The sequence below is a fragment of the Neofelis nebulosa genome, chromosome 4 (assembly GCF_028018385.1).
Source record: "Neofelis nebulosa isolate mNeoNeb1 chromosome 4, mNeoNeb1.pri, whole genome shotgun sequence".
Taxonomy (NCBI): Eukaryota; Metazoa; Chordata; class Mammalia; order Carnivora; family Felidae; genus Neofelis; species Neofelis nebulosa.
In genome coordinates, this window is record NC_080785.1 from 136388677 (window position 1) to 136413671 (window position 24995).

The window sequence follows — 24995 nt, forward strand, 5'->3', positions numbered from 1 at the left end:
CAATGCAAAATCAAAAAAAGGCATTTCACTCCTTTTCCATCTTTAAAATGAAGAATAATAAAGGCAAACTCTTAGTGCTCTCACTATGTGCCAGGCACCGTTTGAAGCACTTTACATTACAAACTTATATCATATGGTTATATATGTAACTAATTCTAATTCAACTCAAAAATAACCAGCATATATTCTGGATTTCAACAGAAATTAGCCAAAAGTACTACTGTAAATCACCTGCTTACAGGGTAATTTTTCCTTAAAATAGTCTTTTCTCATAATCTAATAAGGAAATGATAATGTTTTCTTAAAACATTTTAAAATGGTGCCATTTAGGGGCGCCTGGGTGGCGCAGTCGGTTAAGCGTCCGACTTCAGCCAGGTCACGATCTCGCGGTCCGTGAGTTCGAGCCCCGCGTCAGGCTCTGGGCTGATGGCTCGGAGCCTGGAGCCTGTTTCCGATTCTGTGTCTCCCTCTCTCTCTACCCCTCCCCCGTTCATGCTCTGTCTCTCTCTGTCCCAAAAATAAAATAAAAAATGTTGAAAAAAAAAATTAAAAAAAAAAAAAATGGTGCCATTTAGACAAAAGGAAAATTAAGGATACAAATATAAATGCAAACAATTACAAAAGAATACCTTGAAAGGAGAAACCTAAAGAAAACATAATTGTGTGTGTTTTACTGACACACAATTTTTACTGATTAGAGAATGTGAAATTCTCTTAATAAAATACACTTAAAGCTATTTCTTGAACACCAAACTTTCTTTCAAGTAAAACTTTTATAATACAGTAGATGACTTTAAGGAGGTCTAGAAGAATGAAGGATTGTTAAACAGGAGACAGACGTGGGTCAGATGGCAAAGTTTTAAGAATGCCATTGTTAACGGTAACAGGACAATAACCAAACATCTGAAAATATGGGAGCTCTTCAGAAACACGTAAGCCACAGCTGAACTCCTACTCCGGGGCAGGTAATGCCTTAGACCACACGCACCAAGTTTGACCATGAGGGCCCAACACTGATTCACACAAGAAGTGCCTCACAGAAGCAGTTTTTCATATCAAATAAAATTTCAGAGGAAAAGGCATTGAGGTCCAACCAAAAAGACATACTTTTTTAATGAAGTAATCCATTTTTTGAATTTACATCTCAATAGGACTTTTCATTCTATTCTATTAATTGTGTGGAAAGAATACCAAATCATCACAATACTAAGAAAGATCAGCATAATTAAAAGAAACAGTGAAATCATATGTCTTAGTTTAATTCAGTCTCGACTGAAGGCCCATTAAGCATCCAGAACGAATAGAGACCCTGGGAATACAAGGATGATCAATAAAAGGTCTTTAGCCTCAAGGAGCCGACAATCTACCGGTCTTAAAAATGTTTTAAGAACTAACTATACTAGGGGTGCCTGGGTGGCTCAGCTGCTTGAGCCTCCGACTCTTGGTTTCAGTTCAGGTTAAGAACATGGTTCGTGGGTTCAAGCCCCATGTCAGGCTCTGTGATGACTGTGTGGAACCTGCTTGAGATTCTGTCTCTCCCTTTCTCTTCGCCCCCTCCCTGATGCTTCTCTGTCTCTCAATCGGTATGTATGTGTGTGTGTGTGTGTGTGTATATATAATCTGTATATATATGTATATATATGTATATATATAATCTGTATATATATATAATCTGTATACACACACACACACACACACACACACACACACACATATATATATATATTTATTTATTTAAAAAAAAGAAAGAGCTAACTATACCAGATGTTACTCTCCTGAATATAAGTGACAGGCTCCACATCCCACGAATATCACAGGGCCTGACCACTAAGGCAGTTGAAGTGAATTAGAGCCTAGCTGGAAGTGGCAAGAAAAGGCACAAAGCATACAGGTGGGGGCCAGCTGACTTTCCTTCTTACAAGCTGATCCTTCTCAAATTCCAGGGCTGAAAAAAACAGGAAGATGGATAGATACTGAAGTTCTGTGGATACCCGCCCCCAGACACAGCTGCAGAAGCAAGTCCTTATTTCAAGAAGGTTCTTCTCGGGGGACCAGTTCTGTGGTACCCATTGATAAGAAGAGTCATAATCTGAATCAGAGGAAGGATAACCAGCCTCTTTCAGCTACTAGTTTAATAACAAAGAGGAGAACTGGTTTGGCCTGCACATCTGCAATTACCTCTGTACTAGGTAAAAAAGAAACTGGGCCATTAGCACTGTAGGGTTTAGTTACTCCATTCAACTTTGATCCAAAAAATATGAGAATTCACAAACAAGTAACACTGAAAAAAGTTTACAGAAAGAGGGAAAGGGGACAGGTAGGGACAAGAGATATACATATTAGCTGGTGTGTGTATATATACCCGTATGTATATACCATATACATATATACCAAAGTCATAATTATTTATGTGAGAATAATACTGTCAATTGCCAAAAATTCAAAACCCTTTAAGACATATTGCTGTGATACAGACAGGATGAAATATCCATTTTTTACTTGTATAAGCTACAAAGCTGGGCTGAACATGCAAAACTAACCAAGAATTTGTTTTGTTTTGAATGTTTATTTTGAAAGACAGAGAGAGAGAAGGCACATGCATGAGCACAGGGTGAGGGATGCAGACAGACAGAAGAAAGAATCCCAAGCAGGCTCAGTGCTGTCATCAGTCAGTGAGGAGCCTGCATGGGACTCAATCCCAGCAACTGTGAGATCGTGACCTGAGCCGAAATCAAGAGTAGGACACTCAACCAAATGAGCCACCCAGGTGCCCCTGTATTATTTTTTTAATGAGGAAAATATTCAGTGGAACCCTATTTCAAATGATCTTTTCAGTGTAAATGATTTTTAAAAATCAGTGATAGTGTAATAAATGCACAGCTATATAACATGTCAATCAATGTAAAAATTCATTCCCAACTAAGAGAAAAATAAACCCAAAAAAGAGGGACATAAACACAGTGGTGCTTGAGACAAAGACCAGTTAGGAGGTTCCTGCGACAGGGTGGAAGTAAACAAGGCATGGGGGACTAAACCAGGCTAGAAGGAGTAGAAATTAAGAGATAGAAGCAAGGAAGAGCAATGTTGAAGAAGAACAGATGATGAAGCTTTGGCAATTGAATGTGAGTGCTGACAGAAGTCAAAGAGAGCAGCAGGGTCTGCTAGTGAAGAGGGAACCCAGAATGTGATGTCTGTGCTATAGTCTGCCTTTCCCATTAACAGGATCTGTGACCCAGAGGTCTATGTTTCCTGACCTATAAAGCAAGCCTATTAGATTCTAAGATCTCTCAAGTCCCTGCCCATATTAGTTTTAGCACCCTAAGGTTCCAAGATATTAAGTTTGGATGGCTGAGAGAGCTCTACTACAAGAGACAAACAGGGAAGTCAAGAGGGTGCTATGCAAATAGAAGGCATTCCACCTATCAGTGGGACCAGAGATGCTTCAAAAAATGAGTTTAAGATTGACTGAAGATTATTTTAATTGTGTTCTGGGTTGCAACAAGGTTAGTGTAAAGAGAAAAAGCTATGAAGTCAAACAGTCTTGTTTGAATCCAGATCTGCCACATGACCTTGAGCAGGTCACTCAGTGTCTCTCGACCTCAATATTGAAGCCATCAAAGAGAAGCACTAACTAGGAAGATGAGAGACAGAAGAGCTGGATATCACATTTGGCTGCCAGTGGGTATTCAATGAATGGTAGCTTCCCTACAGGTGGTTCTACGGCCAACGTTATTTCAAGGTTTTTCAATCTCGCTTCTTTACCTCATTGCTGCTGTCTTTAAGATATTTTTTTAAGGAAAAAAGATTTTATTAAAATAAGCTGTGGCATTTGCTAATTTCTGTAATACTGGACATTCCAATAACACTTATGGGACTCACAAAGTTGTTGGTCAACAAACACATGTTTTCTTCAAAAACCCATCTGAAATTTCTCTCGCTGGCCCAGATAGGTCCTCTAGCTCCTGATCCATATGTTCAGCTACCCTCTCAGCATCTCCACTTGACTATCACACAGGCAACTCACTTAAACTCAGTAACTCTAGTGATCTAGTGTTTCAACCTTCAAAGCCCATCCTCCCGAGTTCCCTATCTTGGTGAACATGGACACTATATATCCAGGTGATTGTGTCAGGGACCCATGGGTTGTACTTGGCACCATCACTGCATTCACAAGCTAGGAGCCAATCCTATCCTGTCAATTTGCTCTCCTAAATATCTCCCCAACCTGCCTATCTCCCTCCATTGCAACCCTAGTCCAAACTACCATTACCTTTCACCTGAACAAGGTGCTCTCTCTCTCTCTCTCAAAAATAAACATTAAAAAACAAACAAACAAACAAACAAACAGAAGAGAACAAGCAAAGTTTGGATTCATGGTAAGGAACCAGGGGCAGCTACAGTATCTGTGTTATGGGCCAATGGATGTGCAGGCACTGTGAAGCAGGAACAGAGTTTGCTCCTTCTTGCTATTCTTGCCACCTCACTTGGTAAGGAGGCAGTGCCAGCATGTCCAAGAGTGAGAAAGGGGAACATGAGAAATTCCCACACAGAATGTCTTTGTGCATATAGGGACAAATGCACAGAAACCACTGAGCAAAATGGAGGCCTGGGGAAGGAGACCCCTGGTGGGGCTAACTTGTTTACGGAGTCTGAACCAGCATGATAACAATCCCAAGTGAGTAAGTACTAGAGACAGTGGTCCCATCTTTGGAGAATCCTAGGCTCCATGTGATATCTGAATGTTTTCTAAGGACTTCAACCATTCTGTAAGTGACAACAGCCAAACCTCTTTCCCTGTGACACAGATTTTCTAATCATACCATTTCACTTATCAAGCCAAGTACACATGATGTGAGCATAGGAAGAGCTTTCTTTTTACAGGAGGTCAGTAGAAAACTCAAACAGCCTTGAGGGTCTCAAATACATTAAGAATGAGATTTCCAGATTTCCAAGCCAAAGAGGAACTTAGGGACAACAGACTCTCCTACATCCTTAAAGAAAGAATAAACTATTTTTGTTTGTTTTTATTTAAATATAATCAATTAAATAACATTCACAAAAAGTCTCCTCTACACCAGGACACTTAAATAAATCCACAACAAAATTTTGCCAAACACCGTCTATCCCACCTAAAGAATTTACGTGAGCTAATACAATGTTGTTCAAGGTATGTATTGACTTTGAAAAGGAGTAAGTGCTTTTCCTAAACAATGGTTTTTTAAGAATACTTAGATATGCTAGGGGTCCTAGGCCTGACCTATTGTCATGTTTCACAGAGCTGTTTTTTGTCACTCAATTATATAAACAGTATTTCTCACAGTGCATGTTACAGTTTGAAGAGGAACTAAAAATACAATTTTCACTAGAAACGTGTAAAATAAAAAGAATCTTTCCAACAAGAGAAGAATAATGGCTAAATTACTTTTCTGGGAGTTGCAAAATGGTTGAACCACTTTGGCTAAGAGTTTGGCAGCATCTATGAAGCTAAATCTATATTTTACCCTATGACACAGCAGTTCTCCCCCTATGTATATACCCAAGAGAAATGAGTACCTAAACTCACAAGAGTCACGTTCTAGAGTGTTTGTGACAGCTCTATTCATGATACCAAAATCTGCTGACAACCCAAATATCTATCAACAGAACAAGTGGCATACAAATGGTGGTATATACTGTAAAAAATAAAAATAAAAATTATTATACATAGAACATGCCTGAATCTCAACAAAGGAAGGCTGACACAAAACACACAGCATGTGATTCTATTCACACAAAGGCCAGGAACAGATAAAACATCTTTAATGAGTAAAGTTGCAACAGTGGTTAACTCTAGGGGAGACAGGATGTAAACACGAAATGGGAAGGGCCCAAGAGCTTCTGGGTGAGGAATAAGTTTTTTATCTTCACCTGGGTGGTGGTTATGGAGACACATACTATGCACAACACACTGAGCTATACACTGAAGACCTATCCACTTGAAAATATATAAATTATGCCTTGGGAAAATAAACCAATACAGGCCTTTTCCTAAAAGCAAAGGAAGAAATAATGATGGAAGGGGATACAAAGTGTTTGTCTACATAATAATATAAAATTTCCATATGGAACACAAAAGATAAAAGCCTTGGAGAAAAATAAAAGACAACCGACATAGCTGGGCATATATTTACAATGTACGTGACCAAAGATTGGTATTCCAAATATGTACCTCACAATTTTTTTTTGATTTTTTTTTTTTTTTTTTTTTTTTGAGACATAGAGAGACAGAACATGAATGGGGGAGGGTCAGAGAGAGGGAGACACAGAAAATGAAGCAGCCACCAGGCTCTGAGCTGTCAGCACAGAGCCCGACGCGGGGCTCGAACTCATGGACTGTGAGATCATGACCTGAGCTAAATTCGGACGCTTAACCGACTGAGCCACCCAGGCACCCCGTACTTCACAATTTAAGTACATCTAAGTACATCTGAGTACACAGAAGATTAAGTACATCTCAAACATAAAATTAACAAAGGATGTCGACCAGAAATTCTCAAAACAAACACCAGCAGTAATCTCAAGCTGAGTAAGTGCTCCAGGGAGACATGTCCTGCAACGAGGCCCCCCATCAGTCAGCCAGAAGCCCACCAGCTATTCTGCATGCATTCAGTCACTTCCTCAAAACAAGGTGCAGAAATACAATACTTCTGCTTTATTTTCTAGCACTCTCCTAGTGGCAGATGGCATTTTCCTGGTATAATTAGCAAACCGAAGAAGGATTTCTATCTTTCCTCCACTAGCCACAGCCAACCTTGGCCTGGAATACAGGTGAGTTTTGGGCCTGTTCTCCTGATCAACACCTCGTACTAACGTAGGGTCCAAAGCACAGACAGGCTTTTCTGGGTACTCCTGCTCCATCCTGGGATTCTACGCCACATGGGGACTCTGTCAGGTCTTCGACCCCACCCCCAAAATCCTTCTTGCAAGAGTAACATAAGAAATGAGCTGAATGGGTGCAGATGCTCCTGGTCCTTGAGACTTGAAGGAATTTTAAGCTCTCACAACAGACCACACTGAGCCTTCCAAAGGATGTTAGTATTTCAGGTATGTCCTTGTTACACCCTCTTTGGCTATACCTCTTCCCATCTACCAAAGGTGAAAACAGTTGTGTGCCCTGTCTCTTCTTGGAGACAAGGGCTTGTGACCCTCCGTAATTCAGTTTCCTTGGGTGCCTTGCAATCTCAGCTCTACTATGGGCTCAAGAAAAAGTACTGTTATTTTATATATTATCTCCTTGTGGCACTATACATCCCGAGGAAAATACTGTCACTTCTATTCAGAAAATATTGTGAAATAAACACAGAAAGAGACTCATAAAAACAGAGAGCAAACTGATGGATGCCAGAGGGTGGGGGGGGGTACAGAAATACGTGAAAGGGATTAAGAGGTACAAACTTCCCCGTGAGTCACTGGGATGGACAGTACAGCAAAAAGGAAAGGTAATCAATAATACTGTAATGACTCTATATGCTGTATGCTAACAGTAACTACACTTATCACCGTAAGCATAGTATGAGGTATAGAATTGTTGAATCACTGTTGTACCCCTGAAATTAATTTAACACTGGATGTCATCAACTACACTTTAATTTTTTAAAAAGAAAGAAAACATTATGCTATAAATGGAAATGAAAACACAACATATCCTAATTTGGGAGATTCAGCTAATCTGGCACTTAGAGGAAAACTTATAAATTTAAATGCTTACATGAGGAAAAAAAATACCTAAGCTTCTAACTTATAAAACTGGAAAGAGAACAGCAAAATAAACCAAAGTAATAGGAGAAAGGAAATAATAAAAATAAAAGCAGAAAGCAAGGACACAGAAATAATAAAATTGAATAAAATCAATTTTAAAAAATTGATTTCTTTGAGGGTGCCTAGGTGGCTCAGTTGGTTGAGTGTCCAACTCTTGGTTTCAGCTCAGGTCATGATCTCACGGTTCGTGGGTTCAAGCCCCACATCGGGCTTCCCGCTAATAGGAGCCTGCTTGGGATTCTCTCTCTCTCTGCCCCTCCCCTGCTTGCTCGCTCTCTCAAAATAAATAAACTTAAAAAAAAATTTTTAATGGCTCTTTGAATAGGATCAATAAATTTACAAATCTCCAGTTATACTGACCAAGAAGAAAGAAGACACAAATTACCAATACTGGGAATGAAGGAGGTGACATCACAGTAAAAGGACAAGACAAACTTAGATGAAATGGACAAATTCCTTGAAAAGCTGGCACAAAAATAAAGCTGACACAAAATAGAATACCTTAACAGCTCTGTATCTGTCCAACATAGTACATTTACTAAAAGCCTTCTCACAAAGAAAACCTTGTAGGCCCAGATGGTTTCACTGTTCAATTCTACCAAACAATAAGGGGGAATACCAATGTTACATCCACACTTTTAGAAAGTAAAAGAGAGTATTTCCTAACACATTTTAAGAGGCTTGAATTACCTTGACACCAAAACCAAAGATATTTCAAGACAAATCTACAGATCAATATTCCTCATGAAGGAATCCTTAACAAAGTATTAGTAAGGTGAATCCAGAAATACATAAAAATGATAATCATGCAACACAAGTGAGCTCTCTTCCAGGAATACAAGGTTGTTTTACCATTCTAAAATCAATATAATTTGCTACTTTAATAGAATAAAGAAGAAAAGTCATGATCATCTCAAGGGATTCAGGAAACGCTTTTGAAAAATTAAACACCAGTTATAAAACAAAAAACAAAAACAAAGTAGCAATAGGAGGCAACTTTTCCAACCTGGGGCAGAGCAGCTATAAACAGCGTAGAGCCGACACCCTACTCACTGGCAAAAGACAGCATGCTTCCCCCTGCCTGAGACTGGGAAAACAGCAAGGGGGTCCACGGCTGCCACTTCTATCTAACATTTTATTCCAAGGTCTAGCCAGTACGTAAGGTAAGGAAACAAGAAGAATGCATATTGGAACAGGTGAGTAAAAAAGTAAGACGACTGACAGTACCAAGTGTTGGCAAGGAGACGGAGCAAATGTGACTCTCAGTCAGAGATGGGAGAAATGTAATATGGTACAAGCCCTCTGGAAAACGATTTGGCAGTTTCTTTAAAAGTTAAAATATGTATCATGTGGCCCGTCTATTCCACTTGCAGGTATCTGCCCAAAATAAGTTAAAACAAATACCCACACAAAGACATGCATAAGAGTGCTCCAGGTGATCATTTTTTAATAGTCCCAAACTGACAAACCACATGTCGATCTATAGGAGAACAGATAAACTCATCATGATGTATTTACACAACTGAATACCACGCAACAACAAAAAAGAACGAACCCTGATACGTGCTGCAACATGGATGAAGTTCAAAAACATTCTGCGAAGCAAAGGAAGCTAGATGCCAGAGTCCATACTGCATGGTTTCATTTATTTTAAGATCTTTAAAACATACACTGGCTCTAAAGTGCTGGGGAGCTGATTAGCAGCAGTTGCACAGGGCTGAGGCTGAGGATGGAGATTTGACTGAAAAGGACACAAAGGCACTTTTCTGGGGTGAGGAAAGCATTCTACATCAGGGACGGGCTAACTACAATGTGCAGGCTGGCTGCCTCTTTTGGTAAATCAAGTTTTACTGGAACACAGCCGTGCCCATTAATTATGTGTTGTCTCTGACTGCTTTTACGCTATAAAGGCAGAGTTGAGTAGTTGCAACACAGATTTTATGGCCCACAAAGTCTAAGATATTTATTATCTAACGCTTTACACAAAAAATTTGCTGCCACCTGCTCCTTATCTCTACCTTACTTGGGATGATAGGTTACAAGGTTATAGGAGTATGTCAAAACATACTCAACTGTGTGCTTATAAATGGACATATTATAGGCAAATGGTGGCTCTATAAAAGCGATCTGAAAGGAACAACTGCTTTGAAGAGACTGAATCATTAGGTAAAAATAAAGTATTAGTCCCAGAATTTACCAAAAAAAGATACAAAATGTAAAGCAAAAGAAACAAAACTGAGCTATAAATGAACTTTAAAAACTGAAAACATCTTTTTAAATGTAATGCATTATTTATTTTTAGATCAGAATATCATTTTCATTAGAGTAAAGCAGATTGGAAAATTAGTTGTAGATATGCCAAAAACTTGTTAAAGGCAAGAGACTCAATTCCGTGTGCCTTGTGTTAATTCTCTTTGTCCTACCACCCTTCTGTGCCCCTCACTCCCAGCTCATGGCCCATCTAAAGGAACAGACACACTTACATGGACTCTACTTCATGCTGTTCCACCAGAGGGGGGAGAAAGAAGGAACCTCCACTCACACCTGATCCTAATGCTTAAAGCAGCTACTAGTGTAAAAGGCTACTTAGAAAGCTTCATTTATCAAAAGGAACTTTTGTAAAGAAGTGCGTTTTATAACATGAAATTGTATCTGAAATGGTCATTTTTATGCAATATAAACCACAATAATTAAAAATCAAGAAGGTAAAAAAGAGCTCAGGAGGAAATTTATTCCCATCCCATGTAACCATAAAACTTGACTAGAAATATACTATGAAAAACTTGCAGAAAATTTCTTACTAAAAAATGTGTAATTTTCTATCATCAACAGACAGTCCAAATAATTGATGCATGGGATGAAAAATTTCAAATACTAACTGATAAATTACTTCACACTAAGAACTGGGCTGTAAACTGACTTAGAAGTTAAAGTCATGGTATACATATAAAACTTCCAATTCTAATGCAACATTCATTTGCCCGTGCTTTTTTGTTATTAAAACCACATGTTGGCACTGAACCATTTTATGGTTCATTTGAGACAAACATGCAGAAAATTGTGGGAAACAAACAGAGCCCTACAAGTCTGTTAAAGGCAAGACACTCAACTTCAACGCAAGATCAGTTAGGAGGCTTTGTGAAGCCTAAGCTAAAAAGCCCATCCATGAGTGAAAACAGGTTTGTCTTAATAAGGAAACTCTACTGCAGCTGTAGTGAAAGCGAGGCTGAAGCCACTGTCCAAGTTAATCATTTTTAACCCAGAAAGCGGAAAACACAGATCCCAGTATTTAATGAGAGAATGCATGCCAGAAATTTGAATGATGTCTTCACCTAGTCATGTATTCAAATTGTGCCGGGTAAAAATGTCCTTTAAAAAACAAACAAACAAAAAATCTAAAGCATGTTATCGAACTAGTAAAATCATACTAATAAAAAGAACTTCCTTAAAAGACACTTTGCCATATACTAAAGATGAAAACAGGGGTGCCTGGGTGGCTCAGTCAGTTAAGCGTCTGATTTTTTATTTCAGCTCAGGTCATGATCCCAGGGTCGTAGGATCGAACCCCGTGTCAGTGCACAGCCTGCCTGGGATTCTCTCTAACCCCGCCTCTGCCTCTCTCCACCACTCATGCTCTAAAATAAAAATTAAAAAAAAAATAGAACACAATCATCTCAGGATCCGCTTCCTCATATAACTCCTTTCAAAATTCATTTCAGACAGCCACGTGTATTTTAACGCAAGTTCTTCCTGATAATTCTGAACTCTAAACAGCATACCACTGCTAAAATAAGGCAAAGTTGGTTGAGCGTCCAACTTCGGCTCAGGTCATGATCTCACAATTCATGCGTTGGAACCTCGCGTCAAGGCTTTGTGCTGACAGCTCAGAGACTTCTTCAGATTTTCTCTCTCCCTCTCTCTCTGCCTCTCTTCCACTTGTTCTGTCCCAAAAGTAAATAAACATGCAAAAAACTTTTTTTAAATAAGGCAAAAGGCAATGAGGTAAAGGAATCTAAGAAAGCTAAGCAACAAGGAAGTATAATAAAACCCCACAAGGAATAATTTAAAAAAACTTAAATCCATATTTTGTCATGCTTTCCACTACCCCCTAAGTCAAATATTCCCGGTAATCTCTACAGACCTCTGTTGGGCACACAATTCAAATGAAGAAAGCTTTAAAGAGCCTCAACAATTTGCTAGGAATTATAATAGGTAAACAAGTCAAAGAGATACAAATCCTTACAGTAAAGGGCTTCCCAAACTGGAAGGGATACCCCACAAACTATGAGAATTCACAGCAGAGCACTCTGGAAACCCAGAGCCAGCAGTGGCTGGGTTGAGAAGGAAAGTCTTCCCAGGAGATGCACAGACTCTTTACATGCTATAAAGGACAGGGGGAGTGACAGAAGGTAGCATGCATCATAATCATCTGCAGGCCTTGTAAAGCACATACTCTGAACCCTACTGCCAGGTTTCTGATTTAGGCAAGGCCTGAGAATTTATATTTATATCCAATTCCCAAGAGATGCTGATTGTCAGTGGACCACACTTTGAGAACCACTGGTATAAGCAGATGTACCTGGTCTGTTTACCGATTCCCAATTAGTTCCCTGTGGTTGGAATACAGTTTGCATTAATGTGTAATAAATTCCTTTTTCTCCACAAAGAATGTTTACATTTCATTAGTTTCCTTTGCTTTTCCTTTTTAGTTAGGCTAACAACAGTTTAAAGATCTTGACAACTGGAATAAAAATGAGATCTAACAAATTTTCTGATTATGTAAAATATTTTAGAATACAATTTCTTTAAAATATTTAAATTCAGGGTATTTTTTTTTTAATGTTTATTTTTGAGAGAGAGAGAGAGAGAGAGAGAGAGAGAGAGAGAGCGCATGAGTGGGGGAGGGGCAGAGAGAGAGGAAGACACAGGATCCGAAGCAGGCTCCAGGCTCTGAGCTGTCAGCACAGAGCCCGACATAGGGCTCAAACTCACAAGCCACAAGATCATGACCTGAGCTGAAGTCTATGCTCAACCGACTGAGCCACCCAGGCGCCCCTCAAGGTATTTTTAAACAAAGTTTCAAACTGTCATAAATAAATTATCATAAATTTACTTCAAAACACTCAAGTGGCTTAAGCCACTTCATACTTACCAGGATGCGTATAATCAAAAATGGAAAATAGTAAGTGTTGCAGAGAAATAGAAGCCCTCATATGTTGAGAATATAAAATGATGCACCCATTGTGGAAAGCTGGCAGTTGCTCAAAAAGCTAAACAGAATTACTAACATCACCCAATAATTCCACTCTTAGGTATAAACCCAAAAGAAGAGAAAGCAGGGACTCAGAAACTTGTACACCAATGTTCACTGCATGTTCCATTTACATGTTTGTGTTCCCTCAAGATTCCTATGTTGGAATCCTAATGCCCAACGTGATGGTGTTAGAAGGTGGGGCCTATGGAAGGTGATGAGGTAGTGAGAATGAGGCCCTCATGAATGGGATTAGTGCTCTTATAAGAGTTAGTCCACAGTACTCCCTACCCCTTCTTCCAGGTGAGGATAAGAAGTGTGCTACCCAGAAGGAAGCTCTCACCTGACCAGGCTGGTACTCTGCTCTTGGATTTCCAGCCTCCAGAGCTGCGAGCAATACATTTCTGCTGCTGATGAGCCACCAGTCTGTGATATTTGTTACGACAGCCCTAATGGACTAAGACACGGCAGCATTGTTCGCACCAGCCAAAAGATGGAAGCAACCTACATGTTCATTAACAGGGAAAGAGATGAACAAAATATGCTAATCCATAAAATGGAATATTATTCAGCCTCAAAAAGAAGTTTTGAGGGGCGCTTGGACGGCTCAGTTGGTTGAGCATCCGACTTCAGCTCAGGTCATGATCTTGCGGTTTGTGAGTTTGAGCCCTGCGTTGAGGTCTGTGCTGACAGCTCGGAGCCTGGAGCCTGCTTCGGATTCTGTGTTTCCCTCTCTCTCTGCCCCTTCCCCACTCACACTTTGTCTCTCTCTGTCTCTCAAAAATGAATAAACGTTAAAAAAAAATTTTTTTTTAAGTTTTGATATACAAACTACATCTGAATAAAGCTTGAAAACACTGTGTTAAGTGAAATAAATCAAACACATAAGACAAATATTTTATAATGCACTTATGTGAGATATCTAAGATGGGCAAATACATAGACACAAAAAGTAGACTGGAGCTTACTAAAGATTAGGGGCGGGTGGGGGGCACCTAAGTGGATCAGTTGGTTGAGCATCTGACTTCAGCTCAGGTCATGATCTCCCTGTCCGTGAGTACAAGCCTCACGGCTGGGCTCTGTGCTGACAGCTCGGAGCCTGGAGCCTGTTCAGATTCTGTGTCTCCCTCTGTCTCTACCACTCCCCCACTCATGCTCTGTCAAAAATAAATAAACATTAAAAAAAATTTAAAGATTGGGGGAGGGAATGAGTTATTGCTTAATGGTCATAGAGTTCATGTTTGGGATGATGACAAAGTTTTGGAAATAGACAGGAGTAACGGTTGCATAACACTATGAAAGTAATTTATGCTACTGAATTGTACACTTAAAAATGGTTACAATGGCCAAGTTTGTTATATATACTTTTTACTACCAAAAAAAAGTTCAAAGGTCAAGTATTGTCCCAAAAACCCAATGGAAACTAAATTGCTGGCATCAGTACTTTGATTTCAGTTTAGCTGAGCACTTAAGTTATAAAGACATGCCATTACTGGCTTCATTTTGTCTACAGTACTTACATGCTAAGAAAACTTACTTATGGAAAACCAGACACCAGTTTTAATGAAATTTAGTCAAGTAAGCTGCAAAAGACAGTAACAGTTACTAAGAACTAGCTTACAAATCAGAGGCCAGGAAGGTACAAGAATGCCGTTGACTCTCGTTTCATATAAAAATTACCTAATTTCAGGGACTGAGCCTTGGGTGGCTCAGTCGGTTAACTGTCTGACTTTGGCTCAGGTCATGATCTCACGGTTCGTGAGTTCAAGATGCCTGTCATGCTCTGTGCTGACAGCTCAGAGCCTGGAGCCTGCTTTGGATTCTGTGTTTCCCTCTCTCTGCCCCTCCCCCATTCATTCTCTCTCCCTCTCCCTCTCTCTCTCTCTAATAAATCAAAAAACATTTTTAAAAAATTATCTGATCTCGTTTTCCCAAAATTCTATGAAAAATGAACTGCCTAAGTGAAAACACATAAAGTGTTTTGATAAATATGCAGCAGGATGCATTATGTATCAGAATGTTATCTGTGACCATAATTTTTACTTGCTTAGCCAGAAGACAAATTTGCAGTTGTATATAGTCTCACTTGCTTCTGGCATCCCTCACTTGCTTCTTTCACTACTTTTGGTACTTAAAAAAAAAAAAAAAGATAAACAATTTCATTAGATGCAAATTGATGTAATATGGCTTCTGCTATATAGGAAATTTCTAATAAGCTGTATACTTAATACACGCTCCTACTTCACTAACTTTGATTCTACAACTTCTGTTTAAATGATATTCTGTGAGCTCCTTGAGCATGGCTGTGACTCTGCCTTCCTATCTTCACAGCCTTTGGCGTAAGGTAATATATCTGTATTGTGTGAAAGTTTATAAGTACGTAGAGTGTGCATCACAACGGGTGGGGAATGGTGAGCATCACTCGAATTTATGAATCTAAATATCCTAACCTTAAGCTATAAACTTGGTGTCTGTTAACATCATCTTAAAATCCTAACCAGGACTCCCTGTTGTTATACCACTGGCTAAATTATTCAGTCACGTTACTCTCAGAGAACCATCCGAGGAGAAAAATACTCAGATCTACCTGAGAAAAAAGCTATGTTCTCCTCTGTAAATTACAGCAATACAGTTAATAATGGAAAAGAACTCCATCCCCCCTATCTAGACACTGCTTCTCCAAACTTCTCACATTCATGAGAACCCAAGAAACTTAACAAGCTTGTGAATTATTATTCTGGGGGAAGGGGATAAAGATCATTTGGGAATAGCTTTGGCTTTTGACAGCTGCAAGTGTAAAATTTACGTCCCAGAATATTGTTAGTTGCTTAATAAAAAATTCCAGGATTCTAACAACTGACACCACTGTTAACAAAAACAAGATGTACTTTATAGGGTTGCCTGGGTGGCTCAGCCAGTTAGGTGTCCAACTTCAACTCAGGTCATGATCTTGCAGTTCCTGAGTTCGAGTCTCACGCTCGGCTCTGTGCCGACAGCTCAGGGCCTGGAGCCTGCTTCACATTCCGTGTCTCCCGCTCTCTCTGCCTGTCCTCTGTTCTCTCCTCTCTCTCTCTCTGTGCGTCCTCTGCTCACACTCTGTCTCTCTCTCTCTGTCAAAAATAAACATTTTTTAAAAATTTAAAAACAGGGGCGCCTGGGTGGCGCAGTCGGTTAAGCGTCCGACTTCAACCAGGTCACGATCTCGCGGTCCGTGAGTTCGAGCCCCGCGTCAGGCTCTGGGTTGATGGCTCGGAGCCTGGAGCCTGTTTCCGATTCTGTGTCTCCCTCTCTCTCTGCCCCTTCCCCGTTCATGCTCTGTCTCTCTCTGTCCCAAAAATAAATAAAAAACGTTGAAAAAAAAATTTTTTTAAAAAAAATTTAAAAACAAAAACAAGATACACTTTTAAGTGACAAAACCTCTCAAGTTTAACATTATGGAGTAAAATGTTGGTGAGTCTACCAGGTCTTTTTAACTCTAAAAAATCCTAATACATGTCATGATCAACTTCCTGATCCTAATGTATCAAGAGAGCCAGGAGGAAAGAAATCTGCCAATGGCCATGTGAGCTTGGGAGACGCCCCACGGCGTCAGATGAGATCACAGCCCTAGCTGACACCTTGACTGCTGCTCTGTGAGATCCTAAGCAGAGAACCCAGCCACACTGCCAGGATGCTCTAAGGAATGGTTAAGTGTGTGTTGTTTTAAGCCACTAAGTTTGAGCTGATTTATTACAGCTATAGAAAACCAACACAGGCCTCTAAAGCACCTCCAATGTTCCCCCAAGTCATTTTGATGGGACATGACCGCTTACTGAAATCCTTTATTTTAACAGAGTCAAAACTGGGAGATATTCTGGCTCAATGATCTTGACTATTAATGTCTGACCTCAGATGAGGGAATAGCTAAAATATATACATACACACATATACACTTCAGGTGTCAGAAATCTTATAGTTTTTTCTGACTTGCAGTCTAAATTTTATCCAGAAGGCATCTTGATCACTATCTGATACACCTCATTTACAGACTGGCTACATAAAGCGAGGGCATGGACTTCCCCAGGCTCACTGAGCTCCTGAGCAGGGGAGAAGGGCGAGAGCCCCAATCTTCAACACACAAAGGTATTCCCTCAGAAGTCTATCAGGTGGCCTCCTGTTAAAGATTAGTCATGGGCCTGACTGTAGAGGGTGGAGAGACCAAGAATTATCTCCTCTCTCTATTACATTTAAATGCCTGCAAAATAAACACTGCATGCTTTAGAAAGATTTTAAAGCAGATACTGGAAGACTCAAAGACTAAAAGTAGCACCAGAGATGTCAAAGGTAACCAGAGAAAAGTAACTACTAGGTTATAATAATGTCTCCTGTATCTTTAAAGCAGTGGTTCTCAAACACAAACAATTCTGCCCCCAGGGGACATATGGTTGTCACTACTAGGGGATGAGTGGAGGTGCTTCTGGTATCTAGTGGGTGGAGGCCAGGGATGCTGCTAAACCTCCTGTACTGCACAGAACAGCCCCTGCAGCAAATAATTTATGAGGCTCAAAATGTCAACTGTGCACAGGCTGAGAAGACCTGCTTTAAGGCATCACAGTTGTTCCTTTTACTCCTGTTGACCCTGTGGCACTGTGACTTATATCAACTGTGCCCCCTTACACACTCAGGGCAAAATTCTTCCATATCCCAATTTTCTGTGGCTTGGCCCTCAGTCACTTTTTCTTTGGCTTGAGCTTAAACACATGCTGTATTTCTCATCTCTTTTTTTCAGCAAGTTGTACCCTGTTCAAGCACAGACCCACCTGCACAGCACAACGTTCCTTCCATCTGACAAACAAAATCAAAATACTATCGCGTATACCTGATTTTAACAAATTCACGTTTTACGCACTGATCAAAATTTGGCAACCTATACCAGTGAAGGGTCAGGGAAACTGAGTGTGTCTATACTACCAGCAGCAAATAAATATTACGGAGCCAAAGCAAATGATACAAATGGCTGCAGTGAGGAAAAGTGTCAGAGATACCAGGGAAGGGTAAAGGTTCTGGTGACCTGGGGGCACAGCTTCTGTCTAAGGACGCGGCTGCTACTGAGCTCAAGCCAAGTGCTGCCACCGTGTAGGTATGTAGACTAGATGCTGCCAGATATTCTGATTTTTCCAAGAAAAGTTGGATATCTAGAATTGTGTTTAAAACCAATTTTAAGATGTTGGCTTATAGTTTAAAAAAAAACTTCATGGCTCCAACATTTTGGACCACCTCTTTGAAATTTATGGTCTAGAAATTATAATGAGGGCAACTGAAGAGGCTCCAAAAAGGTCAAATCCAGGGTATACTCAGTACATCACATGGACTACTAGCCACACTCAGGATGAAGCTCAATGATAAGGAGCTGGGAAGAGGCCCGTAAGTTTCAGGACGGCCCTAATAATGATGACAACATCACGAGGACAGCAGTAACAAAAACATCACAACAACTCTATAGGGTGTATTTCAGACACTCTCCTAGGCACCTTAAAGGTACAAACACGTAATCTCAACAATCAATGAGGAGGTATTATTATTACCCTCATCTTGGCAGATGGAGAAAATGAGATGAGATTAAATAACGTGCCGAAGGACACAGAAGTAGTAGGCACTGGAGCTGAGACCTGAACCCAGACAGGCGACCTGCAGAGGCCATGCTCTCACCCATCTCCTCTATCAGGATTCCCGTGTTTATGTCTGTGGCACTAAACACTATCTGTCACCATCTGTACCTGTAGATAAATAGATTTCATCAATCTAAGTTCTTAATGGCAACACTTAGATAAGGCCAAAACAATGCGCAGTGTACTGTCTAAACACGTATAGAAGGAGAAGCACTTTTTCTAAAAATGAAAATGTTAAACCCCTACTCTCTAGAGATTACGCAGGTCTAGCAAGACTGAGTCCTTGTTAGTTGGAAGCTGTACTTTCCTAATGACAGTGTGGGCTTCCGTTTACTTAAGAATACGGACAAACACATGTACACGTCCCACTCTCCGGCACTCAAATCAAAAGGCGTGCAAGAAGTGGCCACGCTCTCTGACCAGACTGAGAACTATGGCAGACAACTCTAAAACCCACCAAAGATTTATGCAGTGAACTTGTCCTACACACGGCCAACTGCACAGATGCCACAAATGACAGCATCATTACTAAAATTCCTGTAAATTTAAGTATCGGAAATCCGTAACAACTTAGGAAGCAAAATTATACTTCAAAGCAGTTAGGATGCAAATTAACTTCACATTTCACTTCATTACAAAACACTAGCACTTGTGATAACAAAGTCTGGGAAACTGGTATTTCTGAGATGAATTTTAAAAAAGAAAATTCCATTTTCATCTTTAACAGGAGGAATTCTACAATTTGCTCTTCTTGATGAACCCAATTTCCCATTTCGGAATCAAAAGCTTGCAAGAGTGAGTTCTGTCATTTTACTCTTACAGATCACAAACTGGTCCAACATTATAAAAATGTATAGATTTTATTTCGAGATGAAAAGGGACTTAAAGGATCTTCAATGTCATTACTCCCAAATCTGCTTGGAAATCCAAATAAAATCTAATTTAAAAATAGAAATTTAAACTGTAGAGAAAAAGAACTCTGCACATTCAGCAGTGTGTAAATACAAAGTAACAAGTGAATTTAACAAGATGCTAAAATACAATAGGCATGTGTTAGCAATCATTGTGAAGAAGGCACTAAAGAAATCATTACTAGTCTACCTCCCTTGAATATATACTTCAGTCTCACTCATACGAGTCTTCACTCACTCATATTTCCTACTTGCTCTCTAGTAAATAATACTGTTCAGATCGTGACCTGGCTGAAGTCGGACGCTTAACCGACTGCGCCACCCAGGCGCCCCTCAAACTTTTCTAATGAAACAAAAAGAAATAAAAAAAAAACAATCTCTGGGGAACACCAGGCAAATATGTAGAAATCATGGTTGGGGGTGGGGGGCGGGGAGGGGGCGGGAGGATAACTCCCAGGAGGATATAATTAAATCCTCAGTCATGGATATTTGAAACAAACAAAAAACAAGCATCAGCAACAACAAAACGGCAGAATCTTTAAGAAAGTAGTTTTTAGATTACAATTGTTTGAACTGTTAAAGACCAACAAGAGATCACCGGAAATACACACAAAGCAAGAGAAATTTTTCTTGAGACTAATTCACTATTTCCTTTAGAAAATAATAAAGCTCAAATCCTATCACCAATGTCAACAGAACAAAATTCTCGGCTTTACAAAAGGTGGCCCAAACTACAGTCAACAGCCCATTCCAAGTGATGCTGGTAATGGCCAACTACAGTGTAACAAACAAACAAAAAAATTTAACCTAAGCTAGGAGTCTAGTGGAGTTCACTGTAACAGGATTTGAGCTATAATTAAATTTGATTAGTTTGGTTGAAACTTCAAGTTCAAAAGAATTATCAGCATGAATGGATGAAAAGCCCTTTTACACGGGCATTTTGAAAATATGAAAAGGGCTGACACAGCAAGCATCAAAGACTTTAAAAGCAATTGACCCTTCCCAGAGCAAAGGAGAAATGCTAACAGCTGAAACTCAGATGCTGCATACAAAGAAAATAAAGTTCCAGATGGTTCGAAAAGCCTGGTAGTTTATTAAATATTAAATGCTATTATTTTTTAACTAGATTTTGCCCAGGGACAGCCAAATGTGTCATCTATAAAACGTGAAAAAGAAGTCTGATTCCACCCCTTGAAAAACTGAAGCAAATAAATATTCCCCTCATCAAAAACTGCTAGCAAGAGAAAGGCGCTCAAGGAGTTATGACATTCAAACAAGGACAATTTTAATAAAAGAACAAAAACAAAAAACACCTGTAACCTAACAAACCAAATCTTTATGTGAAGAAAAGAAGACTTCACAGAATTTACCATTTTACAATTTGGAGATATTTTACTCTATTAATAAAGGATGGCTGAATATGTACGTACGTGTACACACACACACACACCATCTGTTGGTGCACTTAAAAAAGGAGAAAAGTAAAAGTAACCAGCACAGTAAATTCAGCCTATATAAGTGTATCAGTGTCCAAGGGTTGAGAGATTTTAGAAGTTAAAAAATAGTATTAAAGGATTATATATGTGAAATCTGTTGTATGCATGGTTTTAAATATATATACATAACAAATGTGTTTATATGTAATTACACACATATCAAATAAATTGTCTATAAGTGTATAAATATATATAGCATGCATGTCTGTATGTTGCACATGTGCATACACACACATACACACACACACACACACACACACACACACACACACACACACACACACACACACAGAAGACCACAGGTCTCTTTTCAACAAAATGAAGTTAGTTTAGAGGAAGTTCAGCTATATTCCCTGAAATTTTAGATAGGATCTTTAAGTGAGTTTTTACATTAACAGTTGCGTCTTTTACCATGCTTTATCTAAGTACTTTGGGATTGGGGGCGGGGGGAGGAAAAAGGCTGTTTTTCATGAGATGGAACATTCTGTGCCAAACGAAGCAGGTGTGAGATATCTCAAAGATGAAAGCCATTCTCCAAATAACAGCGTCATCCTGTAATGCTTTCTTGACATGTGCAATTTTGCTACTCCTCTCTTTGAGATTTAATACAAAGCACTATGTTTGTGATCTTTCCTAACGTAGATGAGTATCTGATTGGTGCTCATTTTTAGTGCTTTTTCTCAATGAGGAAAAAGTCAATTTAACACTGATCTCACTTAAAATGAGTAAGAAAGGCAGCCAGAGCAGACAGGCTACTATACCCCCCAGATACGCTTTTCTTGAAGTGTTAACTTACAAACAAAACAATTGTTGATGGGTTTCTTTTATTCTGCAAACTGTTTATTTCAAAACATTACTTTTAAAATACCTCAATCCCCCACCTAAAAGAGAAAATCCCATAAAGAAATCAATGACATTGTTTATCATGTCAAAAAGTCATGCTGAACGTGACCTATTATGACCTATCTTTAATAAATTTTTCATTATATTAAAAATTTCTACACAATTTATGACAAAAGGTTTTACTGGAGGAAAATAAATATTAGCCATTGGTTTCTGTAGTAATATCCAACATTTCATTCTTCTCCTGACTTACCAATCAGCTACAGAATTTAAGTTTTTCTTCACTTCAAAATATATCAAGAAAATCTTTTAAGCCAAGTTGATATCACCCAGTCCAGTGTTCTCACACCTCAGTGGGCATCCGAATCACCTGGAGGCCCGAACGCCTGAAATTCAGTTCTTAGAATTTGTATTTCATTTTTTTTTTTTTTTTTTATTTTTGAAAGAGAGGGAGAGGAGGGAAGGGGCAGAGAGAGAGGGGGACAAAGATCCAAAGCAGGCTCCATGCTGACATCAGAGAGCCTGATGCAGGGCTGGAACTCACAAACCGTGAGATCATGACCTGAGCCGAAGCTGACTCAACTGAACAGTGAGCCAAAGACACTCAACCGACTGAGCTTCCCAGGCACCCCTAGAATTTGCATTTCTAAACATCTCCCAGGTAATGTTGTTGCTGCTGCCAGGACAGGAACCCCTACTCTGAGAACCAAGGATACAGCCAGTACTTTCTACCTTGAGAATTAGCTAAGTGGGTGAAGGGGAAAAACATACTGGAAAATGGTATATAGTATACTGTATCTTTAATAGAAAAGACTTTCAGGGGCAGCTGGGTGGCTCAGTCGGTTGGGCATCTGATTTGGGCTCAGGTCATGGTTTCGTGGTTCATGGGTTCGAGCCCCACGTCGAACTCTGTGCTGACAGTTCAGAGCCTGGAGGTGCTTCGGATTCTGTGTCTCCCTGTCTCTCCGCCCCTCTCCCACTTATGCGCGCTCTCTCTCTCTCTCTCTAAGATAAACAAACATTTAAAAAATTAAAAAAAAAAAAAAAAGACAAGACTGTTAGTCCTTAGGATCAAAAAGAAGTTGGCATAAAGAAAATGTAAGCCAGACAGATTACAGATGATCCAGTTCAAGATCCTGTGAAGAGCCAGATAATTAATACCTTAGGCTTTGTGGACCATACAAACTCTGTCAGAATACTCAACCCTGCCATTACAGTGTGAAAGCAGCCGCAGATGCGACATACATGAACTAGAATGGCTGTGTGCCAATGAAACGTTATTACAAAAACAGGCTGTGGCCCAGACTTGGCCTACAACTTTCCCAACCATTTTAAAAATGAGAAAACCAAAGCCCAGGGAGGTTACACAACTTCAAAAGGTACAAGATGGTAAGTGGCACAACTGCAACCAGAACCTGGGGATCCTAACGCTTGATACAGTAAAGAAGCTGTTGCGGTATGATTTTGGCAAAAGCCACAAATAAAATGTCTTGCAAAACTTTATGCTGTTTAATGACCAAAAAGGAAAACAAAAATGACTCTACTAAACAAAAGAATGTATTTAATACTATCTTATTAATACAAGACATTATCATTTACTATTTCTAATACCTTTTCTAAACAAGAGGCTTACACAGTGGAGGGCACTCCCTGGACCGGTCACCTCGCGCCCCTGTGTCTTACACCGGGCAACAGCGGGGCCTGCGAGCCAGCCCTCCGGTCAGGGACTGTGGGAAACGGGGAAACCAGGCTCTCTCAAGTCTCACCATCTCAGTCCTTCACATTTCTCATCCTATCCTCCATTCAGTGAATGCCATTATACCTCTCAAAAATTGTCCCCAATGGTATTAAAATTTTCTCATGTAAAAGCCAAAAAAGGAGTAAGTTATGAAACCTAAGTTAAAAACGATGTTTTGCGCAGACTATTAGGCTTGCTCTCAATTCTAGTTGTTAGTTATTAAGGTTAAACAGCATTATTTAGCTAACAAAAATAAAGCAAACATGCTTATCTTTACCAAAGATAACTCAGCATATCTCATTATGTGTATATACATATATACACAAATAAGCAATATACTTTACTGTAAGCACACACTTTATTGTGTATGCACACACACATATACATACTTTTTATGCTTTCATAACTGTCAAGCTTTTACTCCTAAAAGTGACATCTGAGTAAGGGAATCTATGCTAGCAACAACGTAAGTTTTATGCATTGTCTTATTACTACTTACGCCAGTTTATAAAAAACAGTAAAGCCTGTGCATACATATTATGAAAAATAAAATATTTTAGCTTTAACTATCAAACACAAAGTGAAAAAAAAGCTTTTCTAAAGTTGCCGTACACTTACAAGTATGTATATCCAATTCAGGATAAGAACGATGAGTCTTAAATCTGAGACAAAGTTTCAGACATGTTTGATGTATCCTGAACCATGCGTGAAAAAGCATCTGTTATTTACAGATCAAAGCAACCCTGAGTATCCTAAAACAACTAGAGTGAAAAATGCCCAAATCTAATTTCATCCCTGTCCACATGCTTCTTTGAACTAATAATTCAGAAAAATTGGTCAGTATGTTGAACTAATTAGCATGCTTAATGCTTGCCAACTTTGATGCCTCCAATTCTTTAAGAACCAGAATATTAAAACTAGTTTAAAAAAAAACGCACAACAAGCAGATTTGGGAAAATGCAAAGCCTAGTCCAAGCTAATAAAGTCACATAAGGTTGAATAATGCCTCAAAAAGTCCCAAATATGAGTGACACTTATTTAATTCTAAGCTATCAAATGGGCTGTAAATGATTTTTGGGTTTTGATTTGCATGAAATGAATTCCACATTTTTTTCTGTATCCAGTCATGTTTTAAGAGATTCAGCATACATCTAACTTTACTTCCACATAAGGAATCATAGTGAAGTATTCCTGATAAAAGATTAGCGTTCTATTTTTTTAACCACAATGAGAGATTTATTCAAGATCTTTCAAGTGAAATCCCACACCTAACAGCCAAGAGCAAAGCATATGTCTTTACTATTCACACAC

General features: G+C 39.3%; 1 protein-coding gene across 11 annotated transcripts in view; it reads right to left on the minus strand.

Moving 5' to 3' along the window:
• SLC25A26 (solute carrier family 25 member 26) overlaps positions 1 to 24995 on the minus strand; it is a 139450-nt gene that overhangs the window by 53507 nt on the left and 60948 nt on the right. The window lies entirely within an intron of this gene.